Here is a 17,290-nt window from a genome sequence, read left to right on the forward strand (position 1 = left end):
CAACCAGAGGACTTTACGTCGACTAAGACTGAGTGCACGAGCTATGAAGACTGGCTAAAAGTTCATTCTTGGACTCAAAAAATTTTTTTCCACAAGATGGATTTAAAGTAATAGTGGAGAAAAAGGAAAAGAACGTCTTATTGCACCTTAGAAGGACTCCCCGTCCGATGTACTTCATACAATTGCTGTCATCTTCTCCCACGGTTTGAAAGGTAGGCGCTAGTGTTCACTCAAGCGTTCACTCATTTCGTTGACATATGTATGGAGCCTCACAACTCTGTGCCAGGTTGTGTCCTAGGCATTTGGGAGACTGCAGTGAATACAGACTTAAAAAAAGATCAGATAAAGGTATCTGTACTGGAGAGGACTGATCATGACTAGGGGGAGACCGCCATTCGAAGAAGAGTTTCAAAGGTGGTCTTGCTGAGGAGGTAGGACGTAAGGCAAGACCTGAATGAGAAGACGTAGACAGCAGCGTACAATTTACGGAGGAGAATACTGTTGGCAGAGGGAAGAACTGGCGACAAAGCCCCAAGGAAAGATGCTCAGGGGACAGAAAGAAGGCCAGTGTGACCGGAGCGCGGTGAGCTAAGCAGAAAGTGTTGGGGCTCGACGTTGGCGAGGCAGAAGGTCCGGAGCATGGAAAGGCTTGTTCGTAAGCCTACGCTATTTGGATCGTATCCCGAGTGAAATGGCAAGCCACTGGAGGATTTTAAGCATGGCGATGACATGATAAGAATGACACTTTAAAAATATCACTCTGGTGCCTGTGAGTAAGCGAGACTATGAGGAATGGGGCAGAGAGATAAGTTAGGAAGCCATTACAGAAGCCTAAGCGGAACAGAATGGTGACTTAGGCCGGAGTGGTAGAGTGGAAGACATAGGAGGAAGTGGACATATTCAGAAGCTGTTTTGGAAGCAGAGTTGGGAGGATATGTTGATGGAGCAAATTCAGAAAACTGAGGAAAATTCAAGGATTATCCTGAAGTTTTTGGGTTAAGCAATTGCATTAATGGTGTTACTACCTGTTGACATCTACAAAGACTAGGAGAGGGGCACCTGGGTGGCTCGGTCGGTGGAGCATCTGACTTTGGCTTCGATCATGAGCTCTCTGTTTGTGAGTTCGAGCCCCGCGTCGGGCTGGCCGCTGTCAACGCAGAGCCCGCTTCGGATCCTCGATCCCCACCCCCCGCCTCTCCCCTGCTCATGCTCGCTCGTTCGCTCTCAAAAATAAATAAACACTTTTAAAAAGTTTAAAAAGACTAGGAGAGGTACAGGCTTAGAGGGAAGTCAGAAGGTCTGTTTGTCACGTGCTAGATTTGAGATGCCTATTTGGTACCCAGGGAGGGAGATCGTGAAGGACTTGGATATGTCCAAGAAGTCAGAAGCTCGGTAGAGATGTCAGGGCAGGATACAGATTTGGGATCCTTGGAACCTGTTTGTTACTTAAAACCATGTAACAAATGAAACCACCTAAAAAGTGAGTAGAGTAACAACAGAAAGGTGGCCCGGGTTTAAATTCTCAGGACACCATTTTCCAGAGGTCCAAGGGAAGAGAAGCCAGGAAAAGAGACTGAAAAGGGGTCAGCCAGTGACATAGGTAGAAAAAACAGAATTGTGCGGTGTCATGGAAACAGGTAGAAGAGAGTACTTCAACAAGTAGGGAGTAGCCAACTATGCGACATGGTGCTGAGCGATTAACTAAGAGGGAGATAACGAAGTGACCACGGTATCTCACAGGTAATCTCAATACCAAATAATATATTTGACTTCCCTTTATGGACCTTATTAATACCTTCTGCAATTGCAACCTGTCAACAAAGGTTATTGGAAAATGCAGTCATGTTTGTAGTATTCATCAACTTTGCAATTTGGAGTGCTTCCTTGACCTCGATAAATATTCACTCTCACACCTAAATTTGTATCCTTTTTCCTAAATGGGTCCCCTAAATTGTAAAAGCTTCTGGTAGCACAAACCCTGAGACTATAAATGTTTAGGATAGATAGATAGATAGATAGATAGATAGATAGATAGATAGATAGCATTTCTTTCAAACATACTCGGAAGTGAAGGAGAATTTGATATCTTGGTCTATTTAGACTTCAACTCACACCCTCTGCCCTCTCGGCTCTACAGTTGATGATCTACCATTTTCTTCAATTTCGTATTTTGGAAAAGACTAACAGTCTGATCGTGTTTCTTTACGGATGACTATTATTAGGTTAACACGTCTGGTTTTTGTTTTCGTGGGCTGTAGGGACTTGACAGCTAGGATTCTTTGTGACATTTAATCATTTTACCTGATGTGAATCTGTTTTTATTAATTTTTCATAGAACACAGTGAACCCCCTTATTCTAGATGCAATGCTTTCCTTGAGGTCAGAAACAGCGGGGCCGTGTGTTTTTCTGCAGTATTGCTCCTGTTTCCCACGTTCTCACCTGTCTTCGAGCTGTCTGTATTTGTAGCCCTTATCTCTTGCACCTGTCCTCCATATTGACTAGCCTCACATTCGTGGTTTTCACCTTTCTTTTTCTCTGTGTTCTAGGAGGTGCTCAAGCGTGGCTTCTTATTTACTAATTCAATTTTCTGAGGTGCCAATTCTATTCATTACTTCCACACAGTTATTTTTTTCATTGTGTTCTTCATCTTTGAGTGGTCTATCCTTTATTTATATTTACAAAAAGAGCAAGAGAAAATGCGATAGGAACTCGAATTTGGCCACAAAACATGACAGAGGTGCTGCACTCTACATTATAGTCCTCCTCATCCCGAGCTCCCCAAGCAGAGAGGTCTTAAAAGTTATCTCTGAAATTCATTCTAATGTTGAAAATATATCAATCAAGAAAGCACTGACAGGGGGTACTTTGGGGACAGTTGGGAATAGCTCTCTGACTGACGTTGCAGAAAAACTTTAGGGCTCAAGAAAGGCCCTGAGGCTTTGGCAGGCTTTGAGACTCCGTTGTTCATCTGCAAAACCAGAGAGATACTTAGTAGGGAGAAAGTCCAGGAATCAGAGAGCTAAAAACATTACTTGACTCATGCTCACATTAGTACTCCAGTGTTACTTGGAAATGCAAGGTCAAAGTCATCAGATCTGACCGCTAAATGGCCCTAGCAGCAACGTGCTGGGCACGGACGTCACCAGGTAGCCCATCGAGAATCTTTGCACAGGCTGACTAGTGAAGAGTTGTGCCTGCTGAAGCCCACTGACCGTAAAGACTGGGAGAGGTACCTCCTTCCTTAAATGCACAGAAACCAACACAAGGCCACAAGGATAATAATCAAGGAAACATGACACCACTGAAAGAAACTAATAAAACGCCAATTACTGACACTGATCTCTACTGAAATAGAGATCTGTGAGTTATCTGACAAAGAATTCACGAGGCACCTGGGCGGCTCCGTCGGTTAAGTGTCTGACTTTGGCCTAGGTCATGATCTTGCCATTCCTGAGTTCGAGCCCCACGTCGTGCTGTGCTGAAGCTCAGAGCCTGGAGCCTGTTTCAGATTCTGTGTCTCTCTCTCTCTCTCTCTCTCTCTCTCTCTCTCTCTCTGCCCCTCCCCTACTTGCACTCTGTCTCTATCTGTCATAAATAAATAAACATTAACAAAATGTTTAAAAAATGAATTCAGAATAATCCTCGTAAAGAAATTCAGCGAGGTACAAGAAAACACAGAAAACGAAATGAAATTAGGAAAACAGCATGAACTAATGACAGGTTCAACAATAAAGCAGAAACCATTAAAAAAAAAAAAAAAACCAAAACACCCAGAAATTCTAGAGTTAAAGAATACAATGAATGAACTGAAGAATTCAATAGAGAGATTCAACAACAGACTTCACCAAGCAGAAGAAAGAATAGGTAACTGAGAAGACATTTCACTGACATCAACTAGTCAGAAGAGCAAACAAACAAAACAAAAACAAAAACGAGTGAAGAAAGCCTACATAAATTACAGAATACCATTAACAGAAACAATCTACATGTTACTGGAGTTCCCAGAAAGAGAAGAGCGGGAGAAAGGGGCAGAAAGCTTTTTTAAAGAAATAATGGCTGGTGTTTTACAGCCACTGTCACATTGCCATCGCTCGCTAACGCTAAGGCCACGTCTAGCCCACTGAGTTCCAGCCCAAGGTGAAGGGGGGTAAGTAAGGAGGTCTCTGTGCTGTGGCTCCAACAAAGCAGACTGCCCACCGATCCACTGGTGGTAAAGCACCCAGGAAGCAACTAGCTTCAAAAGTTGCTGGCAAGAGTGCGCCCTCTACCGGAGGGGTGTGGAAAACTCATCGTTACAGGCCTGGTACCGTGGCCCTCCACCGCACTAGACGTTATCAGAAGTCGGCTGAACTTCCGATCCACGAACTCCCGGTCCAGCGTCTAGTGTGAGAAATCGCTCAGGACTTCAAAACAGATCTGAGCTTCCAGAGTGTGGCCAGCGACGCCTGGCGGAGGCAAGCGAGGCCGATCGGGTGGGTGTCGGCAGAGGGCAACGTGCGTGCTATCCGGGCCAAACGTGTAACAATCAGGCCGAACAACATCCAGTTAGCACGCCACATATGTGGAGAACATGCGTAAGCATCCACTGTGATGGAAAACATCTCGTTCTTCAAAAAAAATATTTCTCTTCTTCCTGTTATTGGTAGTTCCGAACATTAGCTATATTTTTTTCCATGGGGTCAAAAGGTACCTAAGTATATGACGGCGAGTGGAAAACTCGGGGACAGAAATGAGCTATTGGCAGTTTTTCCATTTTCACTTGTGTGTGAATTTTCGATATAAATGCAGGGACATAAAGCGTTAATGAAAGTCAAAATGTTGTAGTGAACATGTTTCAGCAGTTCAACTTTGTAACAATTATACATAAACTTGTTAAATTTTTCTGGGGGGGAAAAAAAAAGAAAGAAAGAATGGCTGTAAACTTCCCAAACCTGGGGAAAGATCTGGGTATCAACATTCATGAAGTTAATAGGTCCCTCCAAAAGTCCAACACAAAATGATCTTCTCCAAGATACATTAAAATAAAACTATCTAAAGTCGAGACAAAGAAGGGATTTTAAAAGAAGCAAAAGAAAAACAATTTTCACCTATAAGGGCACACCCATAAGGCTATCAGCATATTTCTCAGCAGAAATCTTGCAGGACAGGAGAGAGTGGGATGATATATTCAAAGTGCTGGGGAAAAAAACCCCTGCTAACCAAGGATGGTTTACCAGGCAAAATTGTCTTTCTTTCAGAAATAAAGACAAGATAAAGCCTTTCCCAAACAAACAAAAGCTGAGGGAGTTCACAAGCACTAGACGCATCTTAAAAGAAACGCGAAAAGAAGTTCTTCAAGCAGAAACAGAAGAATAATGATTAGCAACGTGAAAACATACGAAAAAATAAAACACACCAGCAAAGGTAAATACATAGTCAAACTCAGACTCAGAATACTCTAACACTGTAATATTGTGGTGTGTCAATCACTTAACTCAAGTATAAAGGATTAAGGACCAAAGTATTGAAAATAACTATTTCTATGATCATTTGTTAAATTATGTACAATATAAAAAGAGGTAAATTGTGACATCAAAAACATAAATACAGGGAAGGAGTAAGAGGGTAGAGTTTTTGTATGTGATCACAGCTAAGTTGTTACCAGCTTTAAAAACACTGCTATTTATAAGAAATTTTATGTAAGTTTTATGGTAACCACAAAACAAAAACTATAGTTAGATATACAAAAGATAGAGAAGGGAATCAAAGCATTCTATTATGGAAAATCATCAATTCACAAAGGAAGACATCCAAAAAGGAAAAAAGGAACATGACAAAACAGCCTGAAAATAACAAGATGGCATTAGTAAGTCCTTATTTATCAACAATTATTTTTTAAATTTATTTATTTTGAGAGAGAGAGAGAGAGAGAGAGAGAGAGCGCATGCAAGCACAAGTGGGGGAGGGGCAGAGACAGGAGAGAGAAAATCCCAAGCAGACCCTGTGTTATCAGCACAGAGCCCGATATAAGGCTTTATCTCACCAACCCGGGAGATCATGACCTGAGCCAAAATCCAGTCGGAGGCTTAACAGACGGAGCCACCCGGATGCCCCATATCAATAATTATTTTAAAGGTAAATGGATTACATTCTCCAATCAAAATGTATAGAGTGGCTGAAAGGATTAAAAAACAACATGTAACCATATGCTGCCTACAAGAGGCTCACTTCAAATTTAAGGACACATGTAAACCCTAAGTGAAGGAATAGAAAATAAAATATTCCATGCAAACAGAAACCAAAAGAGACCAGGGGTAGCTATACTTTATCAGACAAAATAGACTTCAAATCAAACCTGTAACGAGATACAGGGGTGCCTGGGTGAGCGGCCAGTCAGTGGAGCGGCCAACTTCAGCTCAGGTCATGTTATCACGGTTCGTGGGTTTGAGCCTGGTGCCTGCTTGAGATTCTCTCTCTCCCTTTCTCTCTGCCCCTCCCCTGCTTGTGCTCTCTCTCAAAATAAATAAACTTAAAAAGATGTCTAAAGGGGCACCTGTGTGGCTCAGTCAGTTAAGCATCTAACTTCAGGTCAGGTCAGGATCTCAAGGTTCGTGGGTTCAAGCCCCGTGTCAGGCTTTGTGCTAAATGCTCAGAGCCTGGAGCCTGCTTCGGATTCTGTGTCTCCCTCTCTCTCTGCCCCTCCCCGCCCCTCTCTCTCTCTCTCAAAAATAAACATTGAAGAAATTTTTAAAAAAGAGACAGAGGAGGTGGCTGTATCATGATAAAGGGGTGAGTTCATCAAGAGGATATGACCATTGTAAATATATGTGCACCCAACATTGGAGCCCCAAAATACAATAAGCAAATATTAACAGACCTGAAGAGAGAACTGGATGATGGATGAATAAAGAAAACGTAGTGTGTGTGTGTGTGTGTGTGTGTGTGTGTGTGTGTGTGACTGTGTGTGTGTGTGAGTGTGTGTGCGCGTGTATGTGTGTGTGTGTGTGCGTTATGGAGTATTATCCTGCCATACAAAAGTGGGAAATCCTGGTGGTGGATTGTGCAGACATGGTCCAGATTAAGGCTCGAGACCTTCGCGGCAAGAAGGAGGAAGTGCTTCAAGAGCTGGAAGTCCTGAGGGTGGGGCTGTCCCAGCTGTGCGTCCCCGAAGTGACAGGCAGCCCCGCTTCCAAGTTCTCCGAGATCCAAGTTGTTCACAAATCCGTTGCCCGTGTTCTCACCGTCATCAACCAGGCTCAGAAAAAGAACCCCGGGAAACTCTATGAGGGTAAGAAGCACCAGCCCCTGGATCCGCAGCCCAAGAAGACACGTACCCTGGGCTGAACAAGCATGAGCGGAACCTGAAGCCCAAGAAGCAGCAGCAGGGGTGGCTACACTCGCTGTGCAATCAAGGCCTGAGCGTCAGCATCAGTGAAACACAAACTCACTCCTGAAACCAACTTCGCACTGCATGTTTAACTAGAATTGAAATAAAATTTTGAAAAAAAAGAAAAAAGAAAAAAGCCACACTAACAAAGTAGGAAGTCCTGCCTTTTACAACAATATGGATGGACTTGGAGGGCATTACGCTAAGTGAAAGAAGTCAGAGCACAACACACATGTGTGTTTGCGCTCATATGCGTAATCTAAAAAGGCTGAGCTCCTGGAACCAAAAAGTAGCTCGGTGGTTGTCAGGCGTGGGGATGGTGGAAATGGGAACATGTTGGTCAAACGCTCCAAGCCTCCAGCTATCGATGAATTAGTTCCGGGATCTAATGTCCAGCATGGTGACTATAACCCATAATACTGAATTGTCTACTTTCGAGCTGAAAGACAGTAGACCTTAGCTGTCCTCACCAAAACAATGGTAAGTATATGAGGGAACCGATGTGTTAACCAAACCTTATGTGGCCATCGTTTCACTGTATATATATATTATGCATCCAGTACAAGCTTGGATTGTGACTAACTTGTTCTGCGCGTGTTCCGCAAGACGAGCAAACATTTCTAACACGTTTTAACTTGACAAACGAACGACGTCTTGGTCTTGCAATACGAGTCGTACGTGACGCCCAAAGTCACATGATCACAACTGAGCCAATGGTTCTTGAAATTTGCTTTGATACACAAGCGCTTTGGATGACAAGCATGTTTCCGGAACGAATTACGCTCGCACACCAAGGTGTTAGTGTATACGCTATATACATTTCACCATATACACACAAATGTATAATTATCGCCATGTACACCTAAAACTTGTATTTGTCCCTTGTCAATATACCTCAGGAAAGCTGAGGAAAAGTGACAAGAAGGGAGACAAGTGATTAAGAGAACAGAAGAGCAGGAGGAGCCGGAAGACAGGAAGCAAGGAAGGTGGAAGAGAGCAGAAGAGGAAGAGGGAGAAAAAGAAAAGGAACAGAACGAGAAGGAGCAGCAGCCCCAGCGACGGCAGCAGCAGCCAGCATCTCCGTCTGTGAGGGGGCGGAGGCAGTCGCCAAACAGGGAAGTGTTCCGCAACCCAAAGAAAATGTTATGAAATAGGTACGGTCAGGAAAAGATCTTGGAAATTAAAAATACGACCGCCGAAATGTAAATTTTAGTTAAAATATAATACGGAAATCTCCTTCTAGGCAGAGCACAAGTGATAGAAGAACCGAAGTGGGAGGAAAACTATAAAAGATGGAAATTCAATACAGGCTGTCTCACATCCAATAGACAGGTGTTCTGGAAAGACAGAAGTGGAAGGAGGGAACTGGTAGAAGACACAAAAGCCGACTCCCTGGGGCTATCCGACTTCAGTGTTCCAAGTGCGGGAGCCCAGTAAGTGCCCAGCCCAGGTTAAAGGTTAAAGCTCCACATCGGGGGGCGCCTGGGTGGCTCAGTCGGTTAAGCGTCTGACTCTTGACTTCAGCTCAGGTCACGATCCCACGGTTGGGAAAAGGGTAACAGAATATACAAGGGAGTAAGCGGACCAGGGAAAGCGTGTAGCCAGGAGACGGTGTGTATAAGCCAGTGGGCAGGGAGGACACGCTCCAGCATCACAGCTGTGCAGCAGCCCCACCAAGCATCGTCGTACCGGATGAGTAGTTCAGAAACCCCGTCTAAAGTTGCTCAAACGTGCAATAAATTGTTAACGTATTACTTAAACTTACAAAAGTCATCAAGAGAGGAGCTAAAAAAAAAAGTCAAAAGACCATCCCAGGGGAAGGTTGGGGGGCAGAAAGTAAAGGGGCGCAATGTGCAACAATACATCAAGAAGCAGTGATATATACAAATTATCTAGAAATGTATCACTAATCAGAAGCAAGAGTTACAAGAGCTAAACAGTGTGTCCATTTGAGGAAGGGGGGGGGAAGGGGGGAGGATAGTTGAGAGACGAGTTGCTTTTCATTTTAAGCTGATAAAGTTGGTGATGAATGGACTGGATCAGAGTCAAGGAGACTGGTCAGGGGCTACTGGAGCATCGAGCCACGACGTGCGGAGGCCCAGCACTGGCAGTGGGCATGGAAGAGACGACTCTGAGGGAACCTACCAGTGAGTGACCAGTGTATGAGTCGAAGATGACTCCAGTGTTTCCAGATGGAGCGATTTTAATTAAGAAGTAATATTTCCAGGGGCGCCTGGGTGGCTTAGTCGATTGAGCGTCTGACTTCAGCTCAAGTCATGATCTCACGGTTTGTGAGTTCGAGCCCGCATCGGGCTCTCTGACCCCACTTCGGATCCTCTGTCCCCCTCTCTCTCTGCCCCTCCCTCATGCACGGGCACAAGTCCATGCATGCTCTCTTTCACTCTATCTCTCTCTCAGAAAAAAAAAAAGTTTAACAAAAAAGAAGCAAGATTTCTGTGCAGTAAGTGGAGTTTTCCATTTATGTGCAGCCCTCTTATGCAAATTGCTACGCCTGTGGAGAAGATCTCACTGGTCCATCTTCATTACTGATATTTTCCAATATATTGTTTACATCCACTAGCGTAAGACTGTATAACTCAAAATTTTCATGGGTACCCACGGCTTAGTCACTCCAAGTGGAATGGGGAAATAGAAAGAAAATGACTTTATAGAATGTTGTAGAAAGAGACTTTTTTGGCGGTGGGCAGAGTGGGGATAAAATAGCATGGCTTTAATCTAGATATCCAAAAATAATCACGATTGTAAGATAAAAGAGTGCTTTTTTCACGGGAGATAAAACTTGCCTTTAGAATCCCTCTGTTGATTTCAGTAACCATGGATGTTCCACACTTCTGTGTTCAACAGACCAATAGTGAAGCGATGTTAGGAAAATTGATGGTGTTATGACATTTTTGTGCTCAAATTAAACACCACAGCTTATCTCTGTAATTATGATATTTAGAAAGGACATCACCAAAAACGACGGGGGCATAAATCAGCACAGAAAGCTACGGAGTCAGTATTTGGCACGACTGAGAGACAAGTCCCACAGAGACCCACTGAGCTCCGAGAGAAGCCGATTGAAAGGCCATTAGCTCAGATGATGATCATGTAATCAGATAGGTTAGCTGATAATTTGTGCAAAGTGCTTAGGAAGCTCCTTAAACCAGAATAGTTAACGAGGTTGACTTCTTTCTGTGTGATAGATAAGGCATGACGCACATTCCCACTAATGGAGGATTTTAAAAGGAGATAAAGAGAAACCCCGGCAGTAATGGTAGTGATTGCAGAGTGGAGCAGGTTGGGAACGGCCAAGCATTCTGCCCTGATGTCCCGGGTGTGCTGATGTCCCGGCTCAGGCTCTCCTTGGGGAGGCCGGGATGGGGGCGGGGGGGGGGGTGGATCCTCTCCAAAAGAGGTCGGCAGTTTGCCTGGAGGGGGGCTCTCGGGGTAGATGTCAGGACCTGGCGGAGAAGGAGAGTGTTGAGGGAACTCCGGATCTTCGTCGGAAGCCCTGAGGGACAAAAATAAATAAAGAGGCAAAACCAAACAATCCAGAGGTGCACTCAGAAGCGCGATGCACGGAATCCCTCCCCTTCCCCTGGAGACTGCGACCTTCCTTCTTTTGGCGCTTGTGGGCATTCTGTCGGCCGGCGGAGTCTTTGAAGACCCAAGCACGGGAGATGGGCGGTTTTGAAAGCGCTGTAAGAACTGAAGCACTACAGAAAGTACCGTGGGCAGGAGAGGCCATGGGCCGCTTAACCAGCCCAGAGGAGGCTGAGAAATGGAGAGGAGAGGATCGGACCCGGACGATCTCTCGCACCTCACTTCTCAGTGCACTTGCTCACCCGTAGCAAACACGGAGGAGGACGTAGGGGTCAGGACCGAGAGGTTGGCAAATACTTATATTTGTGATCTTTAGATGAGGACGCCTCCTCCCCCTCCCTCCCCCCCCCCCCCCCCCCCCCCCCCGCCATCGAGCAGCTCAACAGTGTGTTTTAAATATGTGATGTTATCAAGGAGAAATTAGTATTCTCGCTCAAAATCTAGTCTGAAAAGCACCGCGCTCAAGAATTCGTCTTACCATCTTCCCCTGATAATGAATCTGGTCCAACGATCTTTTTTTTTTTTTTTTTTTTTTTTTTAATTTCCTCCCTGAAGCACACTTTATTTCTGGAAATGCAGATAAAGCACCACGAAGGGAAACTCAATCCTAAGTTGTTTTTTTTTTCTTTAAGATAAGGAGTTCAGTAATCAGGAGTTACCTGTCATGGCACAGGCAGACACTGGCGGCTCGGGGTTAAAGAGTCAGAGTCTCAAACCCGAAGGAGGCTTTCTTCTCTCTCTCTCTCTCCCTCTCTCTATCTCTCTCTCAGCTCTCCCGTGGGGAGTGCACCCTTCTCCAGGGAACACAGCGCCGGCTGGGTGTTGGGATCTGATAGATAAGAAGACCTTGTGGCTATTTATAAAAATCTCCTTGTATAAAATAGCTTGTGAAGTGTTGGCGTGTGTGTATTTCCTGTGAGTTCCACCCGTGCAGCTGCAGCTGGGCAGAGAGGCGGCCCCCAACAGCACGCACGCGCAACGTGGAGGTCAGCTAGCACCGCTTGCCCAGCCCTGCTTTCGCACGAAACTTGGCCTACAGACACTTGAGTGCCTTAGGAGTAATCCACAGAGCCGGGGAGGGAAGTCCCACTTCTGGCAATGACGAGGGGCCGCTTTATGCGATGGGACTGGAGTTTTTCAAACACCTGTTCCTGTTTCCTTATTTTGACAAAGAGAGGGCGCGAGGGACGGGACTGGATTTAAACGAGACCTTCCGGGGCGCCGGTGTGGCTCAGTGGGTGAAGCGTCCACCTCTCGATTTCTGCTCCCTTCATGATCTCACGGTTTCCTGAGTTCGAGCCCCCGTGTCGGGCTCTGGGTGCTGACCGCGCAGAGCCTGTTTGGGATTCTCTCTCTCTCTCTCTCTCTCTCTCTCTGGCCCTCCCCCACTCACACACTCTCTGTCTCTCCCAAAATAAGTAAACTTAAAAGAAGGACCTTCCACAATGAGCAAATTGCAGTCTTTTGCACTCTCTTAAATATAGTAGTCAGTTGAAAATACCTACAGCATTCTTTACTGAAAAGCATATTCAATATGTACTGATCTTCATCCTTTCAGGGTAAATTTTTAGAAAAAGTTCAGATGTCATTAAAAGATAAATCTGTTTTAAAAAGTGGATGATCTGGGGCACCTGGGTGGCTCGGTGGGTTAAGTGTCCGACTTTGGCTCAGGTCATGATCTCGCGGCTTGTGGTTTCAAGCCCCGTGTCAGGCTCTGTGCTGACAGCGCGGAGCCTGGAGCCTCGTTCAGATTCTGTGTCTCCTCTCTCTCTGTACCTCCCCCGCTCATGCTCTCTCTCAAAAACAAAGAATATACCTAGGTTTGTGTGTGTGATGATCATTCACTTTTTATTTATTTATTTTGTTTTATTTATTTATTTTTGATCTTTATTTGAGTCAAAAGCAATATTTGGGGGCACCTGGGTGGCTTAGTCGGTTAAGCATCCAACTTTGGCTCGGGTCACGATCTCTCAGTTTGTGCGTTCGAGCCCCGCGTCGGGCTCTGTGCCGACAGCTCAGAGCTTGGAGCCTGCTTGGGATTCTGTGTCTCCCTCTCTCTCGGCCCCTCCCATGTTCACACTCTGTCTCTCAAAAATAAATAAACATTTTTAAAAAGTTATTACAACAAGCAATATCTGATGAGAAAATAATCAAGTTAGTTTCATCTGTTCCTGGAAAAACAGTTGGGAAGGTGTCCACGAGGAATAAAATAGAAAGGATTGCACTACTGGGGACATAAGCGGTCCTTGTCACTTGGCAGTCCCAAGGACAAAGCCACATTCCAGCGCTTCACTGATCACCTGGGAGCAATGGAGATGCACTCATTTAGGGGGGAGGGACCTGGCAATACTGGAGGGCAAGGGAGGTGCGATAAACATGCAGCACTGGCCCCAGGACAAGACCCACACGTCACAGATCAAATCCAGAGAGACTGATGGAAATCTTAGCACAGTTACAAGCTGAGCCTGGCGCTGGGTGAAAAATCGGAGAACACTTGTGTAGAGTGTGATTTCAACTACAGGAACTATTACCTGTGGGAAAACCTGTCTGTATCTGTCTGAGAAAGAGATGCCTACGAGACTGCCGAATCTCACAGGTACCCCCGCACTCGCGCAAACTGGTGGTGGTCCCCAGATGCCTGAGAAGATTGGGACAAAATCGCTGTGATGCTAACCCGGTGGGACTTTGCACAGGAAGGAAGGAAGAAGACTGCATGCGAAACCCAGGCAACACACGGGTCATACAGATGTTGCCGCCCATAAATGCCTGTGGATATCGGGCTCGTTGGCCCTCTGATGTAGGAGAGTTCCAGATTCTTTCAGTGGTTACTGAAATGTTTCCCCCTGCCCTTGTTGCATCCTGGCGATGGGGGAAGTAAAACTGATCAAGCTGTCAACATCTGGGATGAAGACAGAGCACAGAATGACAGTTCTAGTTTCTTGAATTAAAAAGCCTCATTATTGGGTTGTCATATTCAGAGAAGAAATGCCAAATGCTTAAGTGAACTCGCCCAGAGTTACACTGCAAACCATTAAGAAGACATTAAGTAGCGGTGCCCAGAAAATTTGCGGCTATTTTGGTTGATGTTCATTCATGGTACAAATACTAATGGAACTTTATCTCCACTTCAATAGTCGGTGTTTGAAAAATGTCTTCAAATTAGATTTTCTTGACATCTGCTCCCTTCTCCCTGGCTACTGTGGGAGACACCGCTGGCTTCCTACCCAATAGCCTCACCTTTCCCGGCCTTCCAGCCAGCACAAGCCGGGTTTTGTTTCGTTCGGCCTCCTCTGAATTGTAATTTCCTTCCCCATACACGGGTGATGAGTTCTGATTGGACTTCCTAAGCTAAGCGTTCCTCTCAGTCAACTTCGGGTTTGGCGTGGGCAAACGAGACGTTAGGGGGAATCTGTCAGGGGCTTCTGGGAAGGTTTCCTTTGTTCTGAAAAAGTAACAAAGAGAGATGGAGACTCTCGTTTTGAGAATTAAATGAGCTAATGTACATTGCCTGGAACAGTGACCGACACAGCCAATAACTGACCGGCACGTAACAACTCAACAACTCTTAGGTATTGAGAGCCGACACCCAGGACTCCAAGAGGGCGTCACCCGTACCAGCGAAGGAGACGCTCCCGGAGAGCAAACTAGGAGAGCTGCCTCGCTGGATACTGATGCGGGATTTCACCCCTGAAGGCATCGCCAGAGGGTTTCAAAGAGGTTGATATTGCTATCGATGTTACGGTAAGTACGTCACCTGTGAAGAGAGGGGGTGTCGCCGGTGTTTCGAACGCATTCCTGACCGTGACCTTTGCCCGGCACCCTTGAATCCTTTCATATCCTGAGAGTTAACATCCAATGAAAGATGAAAACAGTAATAATAATCGCCAGGGATCAGGGCCGTGTTGTTGCGGTTGCTACTGCTGTCGCACCTGTCAATGTGGAGTCGCATCGGGGAGCCGTGAGGCCCAAGATACGGTAGGTATGAGACGCGTACCCGCGACGTTTCTGTGGATGTGGCTGAGACAAGCACTAGCCTACCATGGAGGCACGCGGCCCCAGAAAGGGTTTCGACAAAAGCTAGGAAAACGAGGCCCTGCAAGAATCCTTCACCTTAAACATGCAGAGGCCGGCTCAGAGCTGAGAGGACCCAGGTCCTGTCACCACAGACAGAGCTCTGATGCTCTCTCAGCGGAACGAAGGAATAATGTCAGAGAACGTGTATTTATTCTTCTTTGTTCTCCGTTTGCTACCTCGCCCCAAACCCCCAAACCCAATCTTTCCGCATCTGTAATTTATGTTTTACGTACTGGTCACATGGTAATAACCAGATTACGAGCGCTGAAGTCATAACATATTCTGGAAAATGAAAACGTCAAAACCTCAAATTTAATGAAGAAACATTTCAGTTTCCAGATAATTTTTATTTTCATTCACTTATCTCTAATGCGAATACTAATAGAAAGGTTTAGAAATACTGGCATATATAGGACACGAATGCCATTTCCTCCCTGAACTCTTAGGTAAGATATTAAGGCATAATAAGTATGAATATTAAGTATTCTGGTTTTATAGCTCATGCGTCGTTTTCAGAAATGCTACTTAATGTGGAAAAAAACTCACTAATGGGCAAAAAAAAAAAAAAAAAGTGTCCAGCACCATAAAATAAAATAATGCTGCACTAGTCCATGACTGGAAAGATAAAAGATTGTATTAAAATATTAAGAAATTATATATACATTTATCTTGGCATTTGTAAACTTGTGCCCCTCTTCATTCCTTAACTGAACAAAATCAACTTTTCATTCGAGGGACGGCGGGGGGGCTGTTGAGGAGGTTGCGTTTACCACCAGGTAGAAGACGGGTCCAGATGATGCTAGGACGGGTCCGAGCGAACCCCAGATGCTATACACACACTAGATGCTCTAATACTGGCCTGGCGCTTTCTCTATAGTCTTGTGCAAGGCTCCCTCCACAACTGTGCCTCAGTTTCCACTTCTGTAAGATAAGATGCTGAACCCAAAAGTGTCTTCCAGATCTAAGATCGGGACCCTCTCTTCACAAACTCTGGCGGACAACGCTTCTAGTCCACCCTTCCACCTAGGTGGGACGACACGACCCAGTTCTAGCCCGTGGGGTCGGGCGGAAGTGATATACGCCACCCCCAGGCCTGGCCCCTACTCCGCCCCACGCAATTTCCCACACCCTCCCTCTCTCCCCCAGCTGCATGGCGGGGGGGGGGGGGAGTGAAGCAATCCAAGATGATGAGAGAAGCCCAGTCCTCAAGTTCATGGCTGGCAGTAGGGCTGCCCAAGACAGCTTCCTAAACAGAATCATCCACATCAGATTTTATGCGAGTGTGAAATAAGCCCTTATTAGGTTAAGATATCACCAATTCCGGGTGGCACGCTATTGCCAAAGTCAGCATCATCCTGCCTGATACAGACACATGAACACACAGAACGCGCAAAGCCAGATCTCCTGTCACGAACGCTGACAGCAACAGCGTGAACGCTGGTCAGAGTACCTCCCTTGGCCGGAATTGTAGATATTGTTAAGCCCAACGAGGCTCTGGGAATAAATAAAAGCAAGATAATAGCACACATGAAAAACCGCGTCTGGACATCTCAGAATGGAGCTATCAAGAAATCTTTTAAAAGCTTTCTACGTTGTAAGTCTTATAAATCTGAATGAAAATGCATACAATTAGGGCATTTTCTACTTTATGTGTCCTTGGGCTTAATAACGTAGATCGGCAACTTCACAATATATACGTGCATCAAACCATCACTTGGTACATCTCAAACGTACACAATGTTATACGTCAGTTATATCTCAATAAGGCTGGAAAAATATAATGTAGATTATCTTAAAATATAAACTGTGATCCAAACATGGCGTTTGAAAATAAGTTTCTAACAGATCATAGATGTTAAACATATAAGCTCTGAAAAACATTTCCTATAAATTTGTTTTCAGAGGTATTCTTTTGTACACAGGGATGTCAGAATATTAGGTTTTTTTGGGTCCTTCTTACTTTTCGTGATTTTTATTTTTATTTCGTTTAATGTTTATTTATTTTTGAGAGAGACAGAGCATGAGCAGGGGAGGGTCAGAGAGAGGGGGAGACACAGAATCTGAAGCAGGCTCCAGGCTCCAGGCTCTGAGCTGTCAGGGCAGAGCCCGACGTGGGGCTTGAACTCACAGATCGCGAGATCATGACCTGAGCCGAAGTCGGACACTCAACCGACGGAGCCACCCAGGCGCCCCCTTACTTTTCATGATTTTTAAATACAGTATTCTGCCTTAAGTACTTCTAA

At 45.3% G+C, this 17,290-nt stretch overlaps 2 pseudogenes; both read left to right on the top strand.

Moving 5' to 3' along the window:
• Positions 1–4,579, top strand: part of LOC101090245 — a 39,131-nt pseudogene extending 34,552 nt beyond the window's left edge.
• A 2,399-nt stretch (positions 4,580–6,978) lies between these two features.
• LOC101090499 lies at positions 6,979–7,434 on the top strand (annotated as a pseudogene).
• Positions 7,435–17,290: the final 9,856 nt, after the last annotated feature.

Source organism: Felis catus, chromosome X (assembly GCF_018350175.1).
Source record: "Felis catus isolate Fca126 chromosome X, F.catus_Fca126_mat1.0, whole genome shotgun sequence".
Taxonomy (NCBI): domain Eukaryota; kingdom Metazoa; phylum Chordata; class Mammalia; order Carnivora; family Felidae; genus Felis; species Felis catus.